The sequence below is a fragment of the Saccopteryx bilineata genome, chromosome 4 (assembly GCF_036850765.1).
Source record: "Saccopteryx bilineata isolate mSacBil1 chromosome 4, mSacBil1_pri_phased_curated, whole genome shotgun sequence".
In the NCBI taxonomy this organism is placed as follows: domain Eukaryota; kingdom Metazoa; phylum Chordata; class Mammalia; order Chiroptera; family Emballonuridae; genus Saccopteryx; species Saccopteryx bilineata.
Window position 1 is genome coordinate 87,409,626 of NC_089493.1, and position 23,495 is coordinate 87,433,120.

At 41.9% G+C, this 23,495-nt stretch overlaps 1 long non-coding RNA gene across 1 annotated transcript; it reads right to left on the bottom strand.

Moving 5' to 3' along the window:
* Positions 1–499: 499 nt before the first annotated feature.
* Positions 500–23,495, bottom strand: LOC136335956 (uncharacterized). Its single transcript, XR_010731342.1, has 2 exons — positions 23,187–23,495; positions 500–1,718 (listed from the first exon to the last, which is right to left on the bottom strand). It is a non-coding gene; the product is annotated as an uncharacterized lncRNA (long non-coding RNA).

Genomic DNA, 23,495 nt, shown 5'->3' on the forward strand with positions numbered 1-23,495 from the left:
CGACCTTGGCATCGGCTGAGGAAATGGGCTTTTTAGGAGGCAGTGCTTCTAATGTAAATGCTTGCTTCCAGTCAGTGGAAATGTCACATATACGATATTGCTGAACTTGGGGGGGCCCTTTTAAAGCATTGTGCAATTGAATCCCTGAAGATATTTTATAGCAGATCACGGTGCTGTCTGTTCTGTATTATCATGATGTCCTTTGAATCAATGACTCAGTCCTGATGTTCTCACCTTCATTCCCAGTGGGTAGCTGATTGCTATTTGTAGAAGAAATGAACAATTCCCATTTCATTCTTTTTTAAAAGACTTTATTTATTTGTTTTAGAGAGAGAGAGAGAGAGAGAGAAGGGGGGAGGAACAGAAAGCATCAACTCCCCTATGTGCCTTGACCTGGCAAGCCCAGGGTTTTGAACCGGTGATCTCAGAGTTCCAAGTCGACATTTCATCCACTGTGCCACCACAGGTCAGGCCAGACATTTCATTCTTAAATACTAGAGTTTTCTTTTTCAGATATCAGGCTCTCTGTCTTTCCCCTGCTTGCTGGGCCAAACTTTGCTTTAATAAGCCATGACCTCACCCCTCCTCTTTGGGAGATGTTGCTCTCATTGGTGACACTGAGTTGGAGAGGACAGTAAAGGAGGGGTGGGTAAAGGGAAAGAGAACAGGACATAAATTCATAATCCAGGTGAGTTAGAGAAATGCCTAAGGACCGGTTTGAACCCCAGAGAGGGCAAACAAAGGAGGCAGGTGGGGAAGACCCTGCTCCGAAGCAGACAGGCCACAACCTTTGGCTGGCAGTATGGTTTCTGGAAGCAACTAAACCTGTGAAAGAAAAGCTGGGCAACCAGGACAAAAGCTGGGTAAGTCAGATGTTAATCAAATAATCATTCACAAAAACATAAGTGATAACTGTGATAAGTTTAGGAAGGGTGGTGGGGAATTGCAGGAGTGGAGAAGAAGGTAGCACTCCATGTACAGAGACCAGCCTGTGCCAATGCCTGGCAGTGGAGTGGGCATGGGGAGGGCAGTCACCAGGGAACGGGGGGAGGGATTTTACTAAGCCCTGATGACACCCCCTTGCCAGATAGGGGTCAGACTTTCCCAAGAAGGCTGGGAAGATTTCCACAACCTATCTCTTCCATTTCTCCCAAAATGGTCACTACTCTTCTCTTGACCCAGACCAACAGGCAAGTATTCAATTGCCCCAGAATAATTTGACACTGTTTATAACTATGTGTTGCAAACTGTGAGTCATGAGCCATTAAATGAATCTTGAAATCAGTTGAGTATGTTGCAACCAGCATTTAAAAAAATATACCAAGCAGGGCAAAGAATAGAATATATTAGAGGATACAGAGAGGATATATAATGTGTTGTGGAACTCTGTTTTTAGCCTATATGTGAATGTATTAGGTTACAACATAAAATGCTTTCAGTGAGGAAATTTGAAAATCACTGGTTAACAACAACCAATATTCAGATATTCTTTAAAAAAACTTTTGACTGGGGAAAACATCAGACACATAAAAGTTGTTTCCAAATTGTCTTTTGTGGCTAGCACAATCCGATTCATTTGCTTCGGTAATTTTTTAATTTATTTGCTTCATCTTAGCAAAAGCAGTGGAGAGTTCAGTCAAAACAGAAGTAATCCTTCCTGATGGTTCAACTTGTGAATGTTTCAGGTCAGGAGTCTTCAGAGAGGCCTCAGGAAGTTCCTGGGAAAATAAGTTTGGAGGGAGAAGCGAGGCAAAGCTTACAGATGCTGCCCTCCCTGGTCTGTGCCCTTTTTGGAAGATAGTCATGTCTGTAATCTAATCCAGTTCAGAAGTCTCCCTCTTCATTTCCCTTTGACTCCAACCTCCCCCGAGGACACCTGTCCAACCCCTTTGCCTTACAGATGAAGAAACTGAGCCACCGGGTGGGAACTGAGTTATCCAAGAGAACTTTTCATTCAGTGCTATCACTTACAGTCCTCAAATGATGCCAGGAGCCTCTCAATGACTTTCTGCTGCTTTAAAGATAGAAACCAAGCCCTTTGTGTGGCTGACAAGACCTAAATGGTCTGGCCTCGTGTTCCCGCTCCCTCTCCCCATTCCCTGGTGACTGCCCTCCCCGTGCCCACTCCACTGCCAGGCATCGGCACAGGCTGGTCTCTGTACGTGGAGTGCTACCTTCTTCTCCACTCCTGCAATTCCCCACCACCCTTCCTAAACTTATTACAGTTATCATTTATGTTTTTGTGAATGGTTATTTGATTAACATCTGACTTCCTTTCAGACGGTTCTGTGAAGAAAAGAACCTTTTCTGTTTCTGCTCATCGTGTCATCTTCAACACTTCATACCCGGCCTGCCATTCAGAAGGCATTAAAAAATTGCAGATACAACGGAAATTTCTTTGCACTCTTTCTCCACTCCCTTTCCTTTTTTTCTTCCACTCCCCTGAGATTGGTACCTCTATCTCTAAGCCTTTGGTCTGTGTTTTTTATGCATTTCCTAAATATCCATGTAGAAAACACAGGCTATTGTTTCCTGTGTTTAATATTTATATGAATGGAGTAATATTCTACTTAACCTCCAGCATCCTGCCCTTTTTATTCAACATTTGGTTTTTGAGATATCTGTTCTTATGGATGCATATATATTGATCAATTGTCTTCACTTTTAACTAGTAGATAGTATGCCAGCAAACAAATAAATTGCATTTTGATTCTTCTATCATTGAGTTTATGATTTTTATTTTGTATGCGTTTTATTTTGTTGTATTGGTTCCTTTTTTTCCTTTACTGACGCTTATGGATTTCATGTCTGTGTTGTGTTCTCTCAAAATTTTTATGTTGATACCCTAAACTTTAATGTATTTGGAAATGAGATCTTAGGTTCATTAGAATTAGGTAAGGTGTGAGGATGAGACCTTTGTGGTGGGATTAGAGTCCTTTTAAGAAGAGAAACCAGAGAGCTTGTTTTCTCTGTCTCTCCTCCATGTGAGGATACAATAAAAAGATGGCTGCCTGCAATCCAGGAAGGGAATCTTCACTAAGAACTCAATTGGCTGGTACTTTGGTCTTGGACTTCTAAGAATGATGAGAAAATAAATGTTTGTTGTTTAAGCCATCTAACCTATGGTATTTTGCATGGCAGTTTGAGCAGACTAAGACACTGATTTTTATTGAATTGATGTTTTCTCTACTAGATTTTTCTCTAGGAGTCTTTTTTCTCTACCAGTCTAGGAGTTTTACATTACATTTTTGTTCTTATTGTGTTTACTCTTAAGCACAATCTAAAGTTAATTTCTATGCCCTTTTTAAATGTTTGTTTTGTTTAACCTCTACCCACACACATTAAGTACTTACAGTAATACTTTTATAAATAAGATTACCTTTTTAATAATGTTTTTTTATATCCCATTATGCCATCTGGGTTTAATTTCTTTCTTGATTAATAGCTCTTTGAATTCTTTCAGCAAAGGTTTATGAGCAGGAAACCTTTTCATTCTTTGTCTCAAAAATTTCTTTGTCATAAGAAATGATGACATCGGATCATTTACAGCAAAATAGTGGGATCTTGATAACATTATATGAAGTGAAATAAGTAAATCAGAAAAAACCAGGAACTGCATTATTCCATACGAAGGTGGGACATAAAAGTGAAGCTAAGAGACATTGATAAGAGTGTGGTGGTTATGGGGGGAGGGGGGAAAGGGGGAGGGAAAGGGGGAGGGGGAGGGGCACAAAGAAAACTAGATAGAAGGTGACAGAAGACAATCTGACTTTGGGTGATGGGTATGCAACATAACTGAAGGACAAGATAACCTGGAGTTGTTATGTTTGAATATATGTATCCTGATTTATTGATGTCGCCCTATTAAAAAAATAAAATTATTTAAAAAAAAATTTCTTTGTACTCCTTCTTTAATACAATTGGGTATATAGCTGAGTTAAAATAACTACAAGGCAGTGCTTATACTTGAAAGAAAAATTACTGATAAGTTTCTTTAATTTTTTTCTTTCGCATGTTCTAATTTTTCTAAACTATTATTTATGCAATTTCTCAAAAGTTAAAAAATACACACAAAAAAAGATATGCAATAGATTGATTGCTGGCTCATCAAATAAATGCCAAATCTTCATGTATTCTGATCATGTTTCTATAACATTATCTTCGAGAGAACCATTGAAGGTGATACTATTGTCAGGACACCATATGTGTAGTAAGTACTCTTTGTTATTAAAAAAAAAAAAAAAAGAAATCCCCTCATTCAAGAGTCAGATTTCGGTTGCTCTGAACTGCATTCATTTGTACAACTTCAATGCAAGTATGCCTCTAATCCTGCTTTCCGTTTGGCATTAGAAATCCTCCTTCCCAGTGACAAAATGTAGTGTCTGCTTTCATGCAAAATTTGAAGCTGGAGTGTAAAAGAATCATAGCCAGCACCCTTGCACCTGGGAAGTGTGACTACATCCCTTCTCTGATTTCAAAGCAGATTTTTAAAAAATGCAAGTGATGGTCCAATTGGCGTTGAGAACAGCATTTGTGCATGGGAAGGAAATCCAGACCCCAATCCAGCTCCTCTCCAGAGCCACCAGATTTCAAAGGACAGCAGTAAAAATTAGATTTCTTGGGAGAGATCACAGCCAGTTACATTGGGCTAATATTATTATTCTAGCTGCTTGGAGAGCTGGTCAGCTGGAAAATTCTAAATTCTGTTCACACACAACTTCAGTTAGTCCACACCGTTGTTTTATTTTTAGCAGGTTATGCTTGGATTCTTGTTTTCTCTTGGGTTTAGGTTTAAAATGTTTTCTCCTGGCTCCTATCACACTGTATTCTGCAGAATATATAGTCCACACATCAGCTTCCCTCTTCAAATTTATAGTCAGTAGGTTTCTTTAAAAGAAAAAAACCAAAAACACAACCAAGCCACTCCTGACATCAAATCCACTTGGTAACATACACCTCCACACTCACCATGAGAAATTCAAGAAAATGCAGACATATCACTTTGTATTTGGCATAGATACATTATTTTCAGGGTGCCCTTATTGGAAAACACCAACAAATGTTTCAGTATGAAAAATAAAATTGTGGCACCTCTGCATGACAGATGGAGGAGCACATGTATACACTCTCATTCCCTTCACAAACACCACTGATCAGATAGAAAAGGGATTTTCAAGAAGACATATTCTCTAAAGGCAAAGAGAATAGGGAACCGGAAGGCAGATAGACAAGTGATCATAAAGAAGCAAGTGGCTGTAGAAAAAGCCCAGCAGCAACTGTTTTATTTAGCATAAACCTGCCTCCCTTCCCCCTCTTAGGAACTGGGCATGAAGAGAAGGCAAGAATGTAGCTAAAATCAGGATGATTGTTTTAAAGTCTATCTAACAATAAATGAAAATTTTATATCTCTTTTTCTACTCCATACAGCCAAGTAAATGCCTTTCCTCCACCCTGGCAGAGAATGGCATGATTAGCCTCTGCAGAGGGTCTCAGGACTATGGGAACCTTGGCCATAGTTCATAGTAGTGAGACAACATTGTCAACAAAGTGAGTGACCTCTGCATGTGACTGTTAAGACCACCAGCCCACTTTCTCTCACTGGCTCCCAGAATATTGGAAGCCAGGGCTGTACCCTCTAGGCAGGATACAGGTAGATTTAAAAAAAAAATTTTTTTTAGAGAGAGGAAGGGAAAGAGAGAGAGACGGAAACATCAAACTGTTCCCATATGTGCCCTGTCCGAATGGAACTGGCAACCTCAGTTCCCAAGGATGACACTACAACCAACTGAGCTATCTGGCCAGGGCTTAATTTTTATTAATTTTTTTTTTTAGAAAGACAGAGAGAGGAAGAGAGAGAGCAAGAAGGGGGAAAGGAAACATTTATTATTCCACTAAGTTGTGCATTTTTTGCTTGCTTTCCATGTGTGCCCTGACCGGGGATCAAACCTGCAACCTTATTGTTTGATGCTCTTAATCAACTGAGCTAACTGACCAGGGACAAGATTGGTGGATTCTTATGTGCAGAATCAGAACAGCTCAAGGGAAAGATTAAAAAAAAATACCAATATCAAGGATTTCCTAACTAAATAGCCAAACGAGATACTCTATACCAGGATTTCTCAACCAAAACTCCAGAAATTTAGGTCAGGATGACTCTTTGTTGTGAGGGGTTGTCCTGTGCACTGTAGGATGTTGAGCAGCATCCCTGGCCACTACCCACCAGATGCCATTAGCATTACTTACACTCAAGTCCATGGTTAGTAGGTCCCACTCATCATGGCTTTGGAGGTTCCAATCAGTTTCTTAGTGCTTAATTTTTTTTTTTTAAGATTTTTTTTAAAAAATATATTTTTTAAAGACTTTATTTATTCATTTTAGAGAGGAGAGAAGGAGGGGAGAGAGAGAGAGAGAGAGAGAGAGAGAGAGAGGGGAAGGGAGGAGCAGGAAGCATCAACTCCCATATGTGCCTTGACCAGGTAATCCCAGGGTTTTGAACCGGCGACCTCAGCATTCCAGGTCGACGCTTTAATCCACTGCGCCACCACAGGTCAGGCTAATTCACTTTTAAACATGACCTGACAACCAAAAGTGAGAACATACTAGAGAAGGAAGGCCTTTAATATCAAATATGAAGATCAAAATAAACTTTAAAATAATTAGAGAAAACATAGACTATGCAGGGAAAAGAAAACCTGAAAAATTATAATTATTATCCTGAGAGAATAGACAGTGCAAAAGATCTTGCAAATTAAAAATATGATCATAAATTTTGAAAAATTTAATAAAAATGCAAGAAAACATTGGAGAAATCTCCCAGAAAGCACAGCAAAGAGATGGAGAATTAAAGAGAAAGATAAAAATTAGACAAGTCCAGAAGGACCAATATTCAAGTGATAAATTCTGGCAGAAGAAAACAGACAATGAGAGTGAGGGTCCAAACAAAATCACAGCAGAATAAACAAGAGCTCTTCCTACAATGAAGATGCATGAGTTTGTGTATTAAAAGGACCCTCTGGTGTTCTAGCACATTAGATGAAGAAAGGTCTATATTAAAGCAAACTATTGTGACATTTTAGAATACCAAGGTCAGAGAGAAGATGTAAAAACATTTCTAGAAAAAGTTGCAGACACTATTCAAGAATCAGAATTGCTTTGCACTTCTCAGATGTAACACTGGAAGCTGTAAGACAATGGAGGAATGCCTACAAATTCTATTGGAAATGGCTATGCAACAATAGTTGAAGTCAATTGCAATGTGAGAGTCCTTGGAAATTTTCCTCTCATTGGCTCTTTCTCAGAATGCTGTTAGAAGAGGTGCTTCACCAACACACAAGAGAACACTAGGAAAGGAGAAAACCATTCCACACAGAAGAGAGAAAAGAGAATTCCCAGGGTGATGGTGAAGGTATACCCAGCACATCAGTTGCCCACGTTTCTAAGCATTCCAGATAGGAGAGGCCAGACTGTTCTGGAAGAAATTTCTCCAAGAAAATGTAATTGACAGAACATGGTGTATACAAATATTTTGAGAGGTGACTGAGACAAACAGAAAAGTTGGGGATGAAATAATGATGAGATCTTAGAAAATCAAGCAAACCTACATAAATGTTCGTACCAATAAGAACAAACTTTTGCCTCAAAACTGAGAAATAATGGAGTACTACATGACTAAGTTGGGAAGAGTGTTTACATAGCCATCATACTATAAAATCTGACTATTTGGCAAAATTATAATAGAGTTATTTTCAGAAGATAGTAGAACAAGACAGTGAAGTATGCGGTGGGACAAAGAGGTAGCAATGGAGATAAATACTGAATCCTTTTCTTCCATCAGGAGAAGTTCAATCGGGCCTTGTACCTGATCAGTCACTGTGAGGACGTGCCTGTGTAGATGTCCATAGATCCTTTCCCATAGATACTCGTATACTTTGATCTCACAGTTTCATGCAGTTGGAACCAAAAAAGTATTGGTTTAGACATTAGACTTGTGTTGCGGTTCTTGGTTTAGCCATTTCTTCACTCTATGATTTGAGCAGGTCACTGATGTTCTCTAAGCTTCAAGCAGATCACAAGTAAAATGGGACATTTTATTCAGTCAACAAACCATTACTGCACAATCTTCAGGTTTGGGTGGGTACAGAAATAAAAAGTATAATCCTTGACTTCAAGTCCAAGGAGAAGGCAGACAAGGAAGCTCACAGAATATATATGAAGTACTGAGGGAACACAGAGGAGTGGATGCAAACATTGGGCATCTACCCTGTGCCAGGTAAGATATTTTGTAATGCTCCCAATAACCCAATGTGATGATCTACTATTGGCATTTTACACTGGAGGATATCAATGCTCAGACAGGCTAAGTAATTGAACCTGAGCTGTACAGTGTGAAAAGATACAGACTCAAGTCTTTCAATGCCCCCACGTCATTCTCTTCAAAAAACATGAACTTCCTAAGGGCACCACACCTAGACAAGGAATAGGTTATGGTCTGAAAGGATTCCCGAGAAGGTGGTGCCAGAAGGGAGGGTTGATGAATGGGTTCTGTTGGCCATGGGAAATCTGGATACTAAGTCTCTCTCTCCTGTACCAGTGTCCTATGGCTGCTCTGTTGATGAAGCATTACTTAGCAAATATTTGAGTGCCTGTTACATCCCATAAACAGTGCTAAGTACTGAAGGATATAAAGGTAAAAGCAAAATAAAACAGTTCCTGCTCTGCATAAGCTTACAGTCTATTGGTGAGGATGATCATTACAGAGCATCGAAAATTGTATGATAGACACACCTAACACAGATGTGCAGGGCAACCCTGACCTGAGTAGCAGCGGTTAGGAGAAGGCTACAGGACAGGCATCCCAGGCAGAAAGCAGTGAGGTTACCATATTTCCCCATGTATAAGATGCTCCCATGTATAAGATGCACCTTAATTTTGGGGCCCAAAGTTTGAAAAAAAAGTATGATATAAAGTTATTGAACTCAAGTTTTATTCATCATAAAATTCATCCAACTCCTCATCACTGTCAAAACTCCCATCCATTAGCTTGTCCTTATCTGTGTCTGATGATGAATCACTGTCTTCAATGATGAGCGCAAAAACAAGCACAAAAAGGCAGGAAATGCAAGTAAAAATCTGTAACCACTGTATAAGACATACTCAGTTTTTAGACCACGAATTTTTTGGGAAAATATGTCTTATACATGGAGAAATACGGTACATCTTGTAAAACAAAGCTGATATAAAAAGACATTAAATAAGGATGGGTAGTGTGTTGATCTGTTTCCCAGCAGGGAACACATGACTTACTCACCTAGGATTTTTTTTTTTTTGGTGACAGAGACAGAGAGAGAGACAGACAGGGACAGACAGACAAGAAGGGAGAGAGATGAGAAGCATCAATTCTTCATTGCAGTACCTTAGTTGTTCATAGATTGCTTTCTCACATGTGCCTTGACTGGGGGCACTACAGCAGAGCAAGTGACCCCTTGCTCAAGCCAGCAACCTTGGGCTCAAGCCAGTGACCATGAAGTCATGTCTATGATCCCACGGTCAAGCCAGCAATGCTGTGCCCAAGTTGGTGTACCCGCGCTCAAGCCAACGACCTCAGGGTTTCAAACCTGGGTCCTCTGCGTCCCAGCCCAGTGCTCTGTCCACTGCACCATGGCCTGGTCAGGCTTACCTGGGATTTTTGAAGAAACTTTTCATAGCTGTATGAGCATATTTAAGGGAAACAATGAGAGATATTGAGACACCTCAGGTCCAGCAACAGTGGGAAGCTATTACTATCCCAAGGCTGGAAGAGACAGGGAAAGAAACAGAATTGCCAGAGAGACAAGTTGTGAGCTCTGGGAACCATGGAAGAGATGCGGCCAAAACTTCACAAAGCAAGGAGGGGTAAATGCCTGCTTCTCACCCCTTCCACTCCTCATCTTCTGCCAGGACCTCCCATTGTGCAAACCCACATGCAAACCCAAAGTTTCAGTCTGTAGAGATCAGTCTCCCAGGACATAGGGCTGGGCTGAGAATGGCAGAGTATGGATCTGGGGGCAAAGTGAACAGGTGAGAATTTGGGAGTAAATAATAAAGTCTATCATCCCACCTGGTGGTGCAGTGGATAAAGTGTCAACCAGAAATGCTGAGGTTGCCAGTTCAAAACCCTGGCCTTGCCTGATCAAGGTAAATACAATAAGCAACCAGTGGACAACTAAAGTGAAGCAACTATGACTTGATACTTCTCCCCTCCACTCTTTAAAATCAATAAATAAAATCTTTTTTAAAATGCCCTGTCTAGTTAGCTCAGAAGGTTAACTGCGTAGTCTGGAAATGACAAGATTGCGGGTTCCATGGCTAGTCAGGGAACACACAGGAAGCAACCAACGAATGCATGACTGATTGGAACAACAAATGAGTGCTTCCCTTCCCCCTCCCTTCGCTCTCCCTCCCTCTCTCTCTCTCTCTAAAAAAAATAACAATAAAATAAACCCTGGCCAGGTGGCTTGGTAAATTGGAGTATCGTCCTAGGAGCACAGAGGGTGATGGTTCGATTCCTCAGTCAGGGCACATACAGGAGCAGTGAATGTTCCTGTCTCTGTCTCCGTGCCTCTCTCAAAAAATAATCTTAAAAAATAAAAAAGTCTATCATCCATATTGACTTCTAGATGTCTCTGGGGCATCCATGTGGAGTCGCCCAATAGATTGTGTGCTACAGCAGTCTGGAGCTCAGCAGAGAGTTCCGGGCTGCAGAGAGGTCTTTGAGAGTCATATTTCAGTTGGATGGTCTACTCAAGGATGTTAGGGAGACTAGATATAACGTCAATGTGTTTTTCCTTTCTTTTAAAAAATTTAATTTAGAAAATTAAATTTATTGGGGTGACATTGATCAATAAGAGTACATAGGTTTCAGGTAAACATTTTTATAGCATTTGAACTGTTGATTGTTTTGTGTGCTCATTACCCTAAGTCAAATCATTTTCTGTTATCATATATTTGTCTCTCTTTACTCCCCTTCCTACAACCACTTCCCCCTGGTAACCACTTCACTTTTATCTATGTCCATGAGTCTTATTTTTACATCCCACCTAATGTGTAAAATCATATAGTTTTTAGCTTTATCTGATTTACTTATTTCACTTATTATAATGTTCTCAAAGTCCATCCATGTTGTCATAAATGGCAATATGTCATCATTTCTTTTTTTCTTTATTCTTTTCCAAATGAGATCAGGGGAGATAGGAGACAGATTCCCTCATGCGCCCCGACCAGGATCCACTTGGCAACCTCCATCTGGGGCCATGCTCATGACCGAGCTATTTTTAGCACCTGAGGTGGAAGCTCCATGGAGCCATCCTCAGTGCCTAAGGCCAATGAGCTTGAACCAGTTGAGCCATGGATGCAGGAAAGGAAGAGAGAGATAGAGAGAGAGGAGAGGGGAGGAGTGGAGAAGCAGATGGTTACTTCTCCTGTGTGCCCTGATCAGGAATCAAACCTAGGATATCCACATGTTGGGCTGACGCTGTACCACTGATCCAACTGGCCAGGGCCAATATGTATGTCATCATTTCTTAGGGTTGAGTAGCATTCCATTGTATATATGTACCACATCTTCTATATCCAGTCCTCTATTGAGGAAAACTTTGGTTGTTTTCATGTCTTGGCCACTGTGAACAATGGTGTGATAAACATGGGGGTACACATGTCTTTGTGTATCTATGTTTTTGAGGTTTTTTTGTTAGATACCCAGTAGAGGAATTACTGGGTTATAAGGTAGTTCTATTCTTAATTTTTTGAGGAACCACAATATTCTCTTCCACAATGACTAGACCAGTTTACATTCCCACCAGCAGTGATTGAGGGTACCACAGCCTCTCCAACACTTGTTATTACCTGTGTTGTTGATAACAGCCAATCTAACGGGTGTGACGTGGTATCTCATGGTAGTTTTGATTTGCATTTCTCTGATAGCTAGCAAAGATAACCCTCTTTTCATATATGTGTTGGCCATTTGTATGTCCTCTTGGGAGAGTTTTCTGTTCTACCCATTTTTGAATTGGATTGTTTGCTTATTTGTTGCTGAGCTTTGTGAGTTCTTTACATATTCTGGATATTAACCCCTTATCTGAGCTGTTGTTTATAAATATCATCTCCCATTTGGTTGGCTGCCTTTTTGTTTTGTTGCCGGTTTCTTTTGCTGTGCAGAAACTTCTTAGTGCTCTACATTAATATGCATATTAATATGCTTATGAGATCCCATGAGAGATTAGAGTAGTTCTTGCAGTTGTTGCATTGAACTAGTGGTAGCTTAGAAATTCCTTCAATAGTTAACAAGAACTATAGATTTATATGGAAGAGCAGGAAAAACAAATTAGCCTCTATTTTCTCAACATGGACTAAACCTATGAAATCTCTCTGTATCCTATCCAGTAAACATAAATAAAAATTTCTTGCTTAGGTAATTTATTTTTCTCATACATGTCATTTGATGCTATATGGATTGTACTAAGTAATAAATATAAAATATAATAACACTATAAAACAGAATTTCAAGGTTTTCTAAATGAAAGAATTCACATATTTTTATATACATGACACATCAAGAATTAAATGTTTTTTTTCTTTCTGGGAAGGAGGAGTGCTCTGAAAATGATAAGATTCTAAGATATGAAGCAAATATAGGTGGTGGTATTGCTGATGCCATTACTGTCATTATGTGTTCCCAGAAAACACATTTTGAGTGAAAATTAAACCTATCCTGTATGACCTATTCATTCATAGAAAAGGCTATGTGGGCTTCCATCCCATCCTATCAACACACACACACTCACGCACACTCACACACACACTCACGCACACTCACATGCACACTCACACACACACTTACACACACATGACATTGTAATGGCAACATATTTCAAAGTAGCGTCTCTTGTGTACCACTTGGAAGGTCACACGTACATATTACAGTGTGCTGCCTGTGCACAAAGTGTTTTTAGGAACTTACTCACCACTTGTTATTTTCTCTGGGGCTAGCAAATATGTTTATGAATGTCCTCAGTGATGACAAACCCAGTCATTGAAGGGGGATTTGATTTGGTAAGTAGCCGAAGTCATTAAATATTAATTGACAGCACAAGGAAACCTTCCAACCTAAATTCAGAAGCAGAAGAAACCTGAATCCCAGCTCACAGCTGGGAAACTTTCACAGCCTGGGAAACACACAATGCAGGCACACATCAGTTTTTACTCATGTTTTAAATCTAGGAGCCTTAAAATAAGTATTTTTAGAAGCCACTAAAGAAAATAAATTGGTAATTAAGCTGGCCCATACAACTTGTAGCAAAAATCGAGGTGTGATTTTTCAAGTAATGAGGATATTCTTACATGCTAACAAGGGACTCTGGAGACTAGTCCAAAAGAGAAGCCTCAGAAATTGTTATGGAATCAGGTTTTGGAGTATATTTACATTCTCCTAGGGAGACAACTTTCATCGGTGTTCTGCAGGATTTGTTTATCGACAGCAACATTGTTCTCCTTAGTCCTATTTGATAATTGCACCATCTTTAAACAATATTATTTAAAATGAATGACCAAAATCTCAGGAAATTTCCAAATACTAACATCTTCATATGCTCTTCCTCCTGCAAAAAACCCACCCTCCATTTAGACGTTACGTGGCCCCTGCTGAACTGTAGAACTCAGGCAAAACCTGGGTTGTAAGACAAGGGGAAAATGCACGAGAACTCTGGTTTCCCTAATTGGGGTGCCCATCCTTACCATTTCTTTGAAATTGCTGGGTACCAAGGGCCTACCTTCCACAATTTGTTTACTGTGCCCAGAGGTGAGCATGTCTGAAAGAGTCATCACAATTAGTAAGGCATCACAATTCAACTAATCACGGAACTAATTATATTGACCATTGCAATCAGCCCTATTTATTTCCTACATAATTAAAAGGGATTATGAGTTTGGGATGGTTCTTAAAAGTTCATCGAGCTTATTTCCCTGAGAGCAGACAGGGTTAAACTCTAGAGGCGTTTCCTCAGGTAGCCAGAAAGTCCCCAGGGGAAGGACGATAAATGAGCGTGGGTTACGTGAGTGTGACCCATCACCAGCGGCAGTGATGTCACGAGTATCCCTGCATCCACTCTTGCCTGCCCCCTCCATTCTATTCTCTCCATAATGCAAATGGATTGAGCTTTAAGAAACAAGCCTAATCATGCCACACCCCTTTTATAAGCCTTCAAAAGCTGCACATGCCTTTTCGGGCAAATGCTAACATCTTGACCCTAACCTAGAAGGCTCTGCTTAATCAGACCCCTGCCTGTCTTTCCGGGCTTGTCTCAAACCCTCCCCAGTACTCTGTGAACCAGACATGGAGACCTTGCCGTGATCATTGTGCTGCTCTCTCCCACCCCAGGGCCTGTTCACTGCTTGCTGCTTCTCCAGCTCAGAATGTTCCCTTTCCCCCACTCCAACACCTGGCAGTTGCTTTACTGTTGCCCTTCCTTCAGATCTCAGCTAAAGAATGCTTTTTACCCTGATCCTTCTCCCCAAAGCAGGGCAGCCCCTCCCTGCCCCATTATATACCAAGGGCTGCATATTTCACAGTTATCCATTGGTAGCACTTATCACAATTTAAAAATTGCACATTAGCATTTGCAATTATTTATTTAATCACAACATGTCTCTCCTATCAGGGTTTTTTTTGTTTGTTTTTTTGTTTTTTGGGGGGGAGGAGGTAGGGAGAGAAAGACAGGAACATGATGCTGCTCCTATATGTGCCCCGACCGGGGAATCAAACTGGCAACCTCCACTTTCTGGGACAACACTCCAACAGACCGAGCTATCTGGCCCGGTGTTAATTTTTTTTTTTATTTTCAGAGAGACAGAGAGGAAGGGAGAGAGAGGGCAGGGGGAAAGGACGCATTTATTTGCTGTTCCACGCAGTCGTGCACTCATTGGCTGCTTCCCATGTGTGTCCTGACCCGGGATTGAACCTGCAACCTTGCTGTTTCGGGATGATGCTCTTAACCAGCTGAGCTAACTGACCAGGGCTGTCCTATTAGATATTAAATTCCATGAGGTCAGGGACCATAATGTATTACTCACTACTGCATCCCCCTGGCAGATGGTAGTAATAAATAAATCTTCACTGAACAAACAAATAAATGAAAGGCACAGACTCTATAGGTGCAAAGATCAAATATTAATGGGTGGTGGGTTTTTTTTTTTTTTTTAAAGTATTCCTGCATCTTTATTTCTCTCTTGAAATCTCAACTTTATATATATATGTTATTATTATTATTATTTTACAGAGACAGAGAGAGTCAGAGAGAGGGATAGACAGGGACAGACAGACAGGAATGGAGAGATGAGAAGCATCAATCATTAGTTTTTCGTTGCGCATTGTGACACCTTAGTTGTTCATTGATTGCTTTCTCATATGTACCTTGACTGCGGGCCTTCAGCAGACCGAGTAACCCCTTGCTCAGCCAGCTTGGGTCCAAGCTGGTGAGCTTTTTTGCTTAAACCAGATGAGCCCCACGCTCAAGCTGGCGACCTTGGGGTCTCGAACCTGGGTCCTTCCACATCCCAGTCCGACCACTGCGCCACCGCCTGGTCAGGCGGGTGGTGGGGTTTGGTTGTAGCAGTGCCTATAACACACAGTAGATATGCTTGCACATCCATTGATTTTTTAATGTATACTATAGGAAGATAAAGTGGCAAAACAGAATATGACAAGTTGATAAAGAGTGAGTACCATGCTATTCATCTGTTCTTCCATCTTTCATTCATTTTTGTTCATTCAGATGCCATAAGACGGAAAAACTTTCTTTTTATTTGAACAGTTGGCACTACAATTTCCCTTAGGAGGAAAATCTTCTGGGTTGCAACAACAATACAAAAGACTGTGCTAAGTAGGTCAGTAAGTGGGTCCCTTTCCTCCCTTCCCTACTCTATCAAGCAATGGCGGAAAAATATAGTCTGGGCACGTGGCCTTCTGACTTGTTACAGAGATGACATCTAGAGAAACTAAAGAAAAAGGTGACTAACTCAGCTCTTAGATGCTCTTGGGCGAGTCCTCTTGTATACCAGTTGTCGCAACATGGTTCCTTATTTACTATGAACTATACGACAGACATTTTAAAATGGAGACCACTAACAAATATCTGACATAGGAAAGTAGCTTTTTTTTTTTCCCATTTTTCTGAAGCTGGAAACAGGGAGAGACAGTCAGACAGACTCCCGCACGCGCCCGACCGGGATCCACCCGGCTCGCCCACCAGGGGCGGTGCTCTGCCCCCCAGGGGGCGATGCTCTGCCCATCCTGGGCGTCGCCATGTTGCGACCAGAGCCACTCTAGCGCCTGAGGCAGAGGCCACAGAGCCATGCCCAGCGCCCGGGCCATCTTTGCTCCAATGGAGCCTTGGCTGCGGGAGGGGAAGAGAGAGACAGAGAGGAAAGCGCGGCGGAGGGGTGGAGAAGCAAATGGGCGCTTCTCCTATGTGCCCTGGCCGGGAATCGAACCCGGGTCCTCCGCACGCTAGGCCGACGCTCTACCGCTGAGCCAACCGGCCAGGGCGGAAAGTAGCTTTTGATTACAATATCTGCATTATAGATAGTAGGCAGTAAAATCAAAACTTTATTGTAGGCAACAGCACATCTGAATTACCATCTCACCTTATTGGAAGACCACTCCACCTTGGTAAGAAATAGAAAGAATAAATTATTGACATCACGACAGAAACAGTGATGCTGGAGAACAAAGCACATGGCCTGCCCTTCGTGTGCTCTGACTGGAAGGTGTAATCGGATGCAATCATGTCATTAATACACACATGGCCCTCTAACGGGAATACAGAGGACCAGATGGTCGGGAGTGGACTGAGATGAAATGAGATGGGTGTTTGCAGTTTAGCAAATAACTACTTAGCCTGTATGGATTTACTAAGTACTTACAGACCCACAGAACACATTTTCAGAATGAAATTTGGCCTTTGTGTCTAGAAACACCAGTCTCAGCATGAGGAGCAGGGCTGTTTTATTGGACTTTTAACAGTCAGGGCTGTTGTGCCTAAGTAGTAGTCAGCATTACTGCAGTGCTCCAACTTGACTGCAGATTGGAATCACCTGGAGAGATTTTTAAAAAAAAATATCAACACATGGGGCTCACTTCCAGAACTATTAACTTAATTGGTTTGGGATATAACCTAAGCGTTGGGATTTTTCAAAGCTCCCCAGGTGAATCTAAGGTGCAGTAAAATTTAATAACCATTGCATCAATATGATTTCTATATTTCCACAAGTAGGACCACTTTACAGATCCATAAAAGAAGCAAGTGCTTGTGTGGTGTGATTTGGGAGGGCTCAGAACAACCCTTGGCCCCAAAGAGCTAGTCTCTCCTCTATAGTGTTTGGAAAACTACCTAGAAAAATTCATTTCTTTGAATAAAAGCTTTGCAACTTAAATGAGGATAATTCCTCTGAGAAGGATAATACATTAAGTGATTATCAGTTATTAACACTCTGGTGTGCTTGCTTAACGGATTATTTCCTTTATGGTGGTGGAGTAAGGGGTAGGAGTAGGGGCACAATGGTGGGGGCTCAAAGGTCAACAGGATGTGGATTCAAGGCAAATTCCAGGGATAGGAGATTTGGACAAAGGTAGTCTATGTGGAATGCTGAGTTTATATCAAAAGGAGAAGTTTGGTGTGAGGGTTCTGAAGGTCAAAAAGGCTATGAAACAGGTTATAGAGCCTGTGCTCTTGACAAACCTTTGGCTGACTATCAATATACTGAAGCAAGGGAGATGGACACGCGGTGAGTAACGAGTGAGTGGCAGCCCCTTCCCACGCTCATATCAGATCCAGAAACAAGAGGTTTTTCATACCAGACTTGGACAGTGGTGCCCAAGAACGATCAGAAGGCAGGTAAGTTGATAAGCACTGGGAAATCAGAAGCGCCTCCAACTTTCCAGCGAAAACAGAAAGTGGTTGAATTTTAGGGGGTCAAGATACCAGGCAACCAACCAGGAGAATCAATGTATGGTTATGAAAGCAAAGAATAACTTTGAAAATAAGCTCCAGATCTTAGAGAAGTTTCCTTTGAGGAAGAATATCAATTCCACATAATTACCTTGACTGTAGATATGAAGCAAGAAAATAAATCTAACTTTTAGCAGCACATTCTGATGTGGAAGAAGCATACATGGGAACCAGTATATATTCTCTCAGTGTAACAATTCTGCCAAAGGCAGGTCCTACCCATGTGCATTTCCTGGCAATTTCCTCACCTCTTTTTTTATATTGATTTTAACTTATTGTGTTCACATAGATTCTAGTGTTGCCCCGAATGCATCCCCCCACCCCTGTATTCCCCTCAACATCTCCCTTCTCCCCCTCCCCATAGTACCTCCCGCCCTTCCCTTCAGGTTCCTCACCTCTTTTATACAGACTGGAAAAGCACTCAGTATGAAGCCCAGCGAAACCCAGCATGGCTGGAATTCTGGCTGGACAGTGACAATGAGCTGGTGCCCAGACCCCCGTAGGCAGGCTCTTCTAAATGATTTTTGAATAGTGTTGACTTAAAAGAAATCTCTTCCTGCAGGTTTAATACCCCCCCCCCCCCAGGAAGCTCCTGATGTGAATGGGAATTACAACTTGACATAAACGTGAAAGATTATGTGTCAGCAGGGCCGATTGGATTCTTAATGGAGTATTCATTTATTTGCTGTGACTTCACACAGCTGCTTTGGCCACAGGGTCATATTACGTTAATCCCTGTGCCATTATTACACATAAATTTATTCTCAATATACAAGGTGGTTGGGAAATGAGGAATTTGTACATGCAATGGTTTTAAAGGGATACATAGCCTTTTATTTAAAAGACTAGCCGGTAGAAAAGATTAGATTGCCCACTATTTGAAATCACACTCCCATGGGACAAAGACACTGTTTAGCATTTCAATCTATATGACTGCAGAAGTCTTAAAGGTAACAGGTCCAGGGGAGTCCTAGGCCACATAGCAAACCACTATACTTAGGGATACTTATGAGTGTTGGATTGGACAGCTTTACTCCCATAGGAAATATTCCTCTGTAAATATTGCCTAGACAGCAAAAACAAAAGTGTTTCCCCAACAGTTGAGCTGGGGCTTAAGAGGGGAGGAAATACGAATTAAAAAGAGAGAGAAAATTCACTTTGCAGCAAAGAGAAGGAGATTTCATTTGCCACTTTGTTCTTTTAAGTCTTGCTAGGCAGGCTGGGTTTGCCCTGTCAGAAGACAATTTGATGGTTTCATTAGGAAACAGATGTATGTAGGCCACTGGGGGAGATAAAGCTCACAGTTAATCCTTGCTGTTTGTGAATGAAATGTGGAGGAATTTAACACAGAGACTAGTCCCAAACTGAGTGCTGTCCCTCTGGAGCCACACAAATCCCAGGAGGCTGCATAGGCTGGCACTTCCTGGAGCTTATGTATCCAAGGCTGGGACCGGCCGGCTTTCTGAGTCTGCCTCTCCGATGATGCTACAGCCCAAGCCTTGTAAACTCAACATCATTCTCCAGGTTAGTTCAGCAGGTGTTGGGACCACAGTGAATGAGAGCAGCCACAGAGTGAGAGCAGGGGATAGGGGTTAGAAAGAAGGTTTTCTAGTGAGGTGTCCAGTTTGCCCCCGGTACATAGGGACTTTCACTTGGCAAATGAAAGTCACTTTCCTCTTGGTTTTATGAACTTAGGTCATGGGGGAGCCAGGACTCACCTCTACTGAGGGCACATGTAGCTTTCCCAGGTTGAGGGGGATAGAGAGCCAGAGTCACTATCTTATTCCTCCAACAAACTTAAGATTCCACAATGCAAAAAACACTATGGAAAGCACTATGACCTGTAAGCATGTCCTCTGTTCCCCAGGAATTGATCACATAGGAGAGAAGACCTCAGTAGATTCACTTTCATTCCTACATCTGAAACCAAGTTTCTGGAGTGGGTGGCTTCATTTATTGAATATTTGAATCTGCAAAGCTAACAGGTTCACCTGGGAATCTGTGGTTGAGAAGAGAACGAGGTACAAAGCTCATATAAGGATAAGAGCTAATCCAAATACACCTGTCATATATTAGACCATTGTTAGCAACTCTCCATTCCCACCCTGTATTAGAATATTCAACTCTGCCCTTTGCAATGTGCCTTTACAGGTTTTCCCACTAGATATGAAAATACTTCTCTGCTCATTCATGAAAACTACTGTTTGGTAAGACATGGTTTTGCAAAGCCAACAGCCAAGGTATTAATATTCAGATACTTGCAGGTGACTACTATGCCCTTATGATCCAAACCACTCAAATACCCCTTTTCTTCCTCAAAGGCCACATTTTCCATCTTTTAAAATTATTTGGTCCTCAGGAGCATCTGAGAATCTTGCTCCCCAGCATATGTCATCAGTTTGGCTCAAATAAACACTTAAAAATTTGTTTGGTCCTCTTTTCTAAGACTCTCAATTATCACTTTCCTCATAGCTTTTTCCTTAGCTACTTGTCTGACTTTGAATGAACCACCTAATTTTGGGGTCAATTTTAACATCTGTGAAAAAGGATAGGTGGATTACCTGATATCTGGGGTTTCTTCCTGCCCTAATACAGAAGCAAGAGTTCTCACCTTGTTATCAGAGCCACTGAAAAGAACTTAATAAAAATGCAGGTGCTTAAGATCAACTTCCATAGATTCTAATTCAGCAGGTTAGGGGAGACCCTGGCATCTGTATTTGTAATGAGCATCCCCAGATGGTCTAATGTTTATCTGAAGTTTATCTTGTGAGTTCCATTGTTTTTCATCCAAAACAATTACATTAATAGAGTAAAATGAGTTTTAAGGAAGAGCTGAAATAAAGAACTTCCCAGACGACTTAAATGGGGATCTTCATTCAGAGGGCACTTGAGCCAGTAAGAAGCTAGCTGATGGGGAAACTCAGAGGTGCCTGTTTCCATGCAGAACCTTCTTCTATTTTATGCGGCATTATCAGGGCAAGTTATTAACTGAAAGCCACTTTGGGCTCAGAAAAGAAAACACGACATTGTGAGTATAAAACAACTTATGAGTAATTTTTAAAAATAAAAACAGTTTATTGTTCTCAAAGTGTTGTGGGGACAATAAGGTTTTTTATCAAAAATAAGGCTATAAAATTTAAGAGTCGAGTCTTTTAAAATATAAGTTCTGTGTAGAGGTTCTTTTGTGTGTTTATACGCATGCATTATATATACATGTGTTCATATGTTTAAAATCTGTATGACATATTAATAATGCACAATAATAAAACTAATTAACAATGTAGTCATAACCTAATGCTTGACAGTTGCATTGTAAGAATATTTAAAATGTATCTATTGCAATCTGTGGTCTTAGGATATCATCTTTAAGAGTTTGGAAAAGCCACATATGTAGAACATAATGATTTTGAGTTGTGCAGCATATTTTTGGACATTTAAAGGTGTTAAACCCATGGGACTTTCTCACTCATTCACTCCCTGTCTGAAATATTTTACTCCAAAAGTGTCTGACAGAGAAGGAGGGGATACAGACAACAAGAGCCTGAGGGAGCAGGAGAAAGTCTAAGAAAACACACCACATCTGAGTTGTGGGAATCACCATTCCACCTGGAAGGAGACTGGATAATCAATCATCCATCCATCTCCGTTTTTGCACCACCTCCCTACCCTGCAGGAGATAACAAGTGCCTGCTCTAGCCCTAATGTTCCATTTACACCCTATACCCTTCTCCACTTTTAGTGGACTTTCACTTCTTTGCAGTGAAAAGCTGCTTCCTTGGGGTGAAGTTGCCAGGCCTAGGAGAGATCGCACTGATCCTTCTCACACCAAAGCCCCAGGTGTGCCTTTAAAGTCTGCATTTTGCCTGACCAGGTGGTGGTGCAGTGGATAGAGCGTCGGACTGGGATGCAGAGGACCCAGTTTCGAGACCCCAAGGTCGCCAGCTTGAGCGCAGGCTCATCTGGTTTGAGCAAAAACCCACCAGCTTGAACCCAAGGTCGCTGGCTTGAGCAAGGGGTTACTCGATCTACTGAAGGCCCGCGGTCAAGGCACATATGAGAAAGCAATCAATGAACAACTAAGGTGTTGCAAAGTGCAATAAAAAACTAATGATTGATGCTTCTCATCTCTCTCCGTTCCTGTCTGTCTGTCCCTGTCTATCCCTCTCTCTGACTCACTCTCTGTCTCTGTAAAAAATAAATTAAAAAACACACAAAAAACCCAAATAAAGTCTGCATTTCATGCAGAGGTGTGTTGTGAGTGGACTCAAGCCCATGCCACGTGCCCTTCTTCTCAGTCTCTGGGCGACCAGCTACCCAACCACCTCGGTTGCTCTTAAAGTGAAGGCTCATCATGCTGTGGCTTATGTAATACTCCTATCTGCTATGATCATTGTGGATAAGTAAGACTTCATTATAGGCCTAGAATGAGTTAGCAACCCTTTCACAGTTGTATTTTTAAAAGGGTGACAACTACATACTTTCCCATTGTGTTTTTGGTACATTTATATGAGATACTCCCAACTACTGGGTCTCCTAATACAGTACTGACATCTGAGGTAATTAGCAAGCTGTTGTGATTGTTTCAATCTGCTGGTTGAGGGGAGAACGCCAAGGCAGGCTGGAGAGGGGAAGCGGAGGTAGGGTGAAGGTGTGACCTGCTCTGTTTCTGCTGGTAGAATCCTGGGCCTCCTTAAATTCAGACTCTACTTAAGTTTACCTGTCAAGTTCCCTCTCTTACCCATTAGTAAAAAGCAACAACAAAAAACACAGCAGAGACTTTTACTCATGACCGCTCACTGGCTCAATCTAGGCATCATCTAAGTACAGACTTGTGTCCAGCCCCCATCCTCAGAGGCAGCTTCACACCCGCATGTCAGCTTCACCTCAAATGTACTCTCACCAAGCTTCCCTCACCCCTGCATCAGATCGACCAACCGAGCCATCACACCGCGGGCTCACTCTGGGTAACACAGTCTTCTCCAGGGGAGATTTTAAAACGTCCTATTGTCGCCCCCACTCTCCTTTCCCCAGCCAGCATCTCCACTTAGAATGGGAATTTCAGTTGTCTCCCCCAAGACAAAAAAGCAAAGCGTGAGGGTTGTACGGAGAGAGAAGCTAAACTACCCATTCACGCCCCTCCGCACTCACCCACGCGACCGCTCCCGGCTCCGCCTCCTCCTGCAGGGGGCTGGCGGTCAGGTGAGGTTACCTGGACGCCCCGAGACGCCCCGAGAGGCGGTGCAGTCTTCTCGGGAACTCGCCCCACTCCCCGCGGGGGCCCCCGGGACTCTGTCCTCCCTCTGTCCCCGCGCGCGTTCCCTGCCCCTCGGGCTCCGGCGCGCGGCGACAGCCCCACGCTGCGCTCGGCGCCCCTCCGCCGACCTGGCGTGACGCAGGCGGAGACTACTTAAGGGCGGATTAGAGGCGGCAGCCGCGGATTCCCAGGCCCCGCAGCCA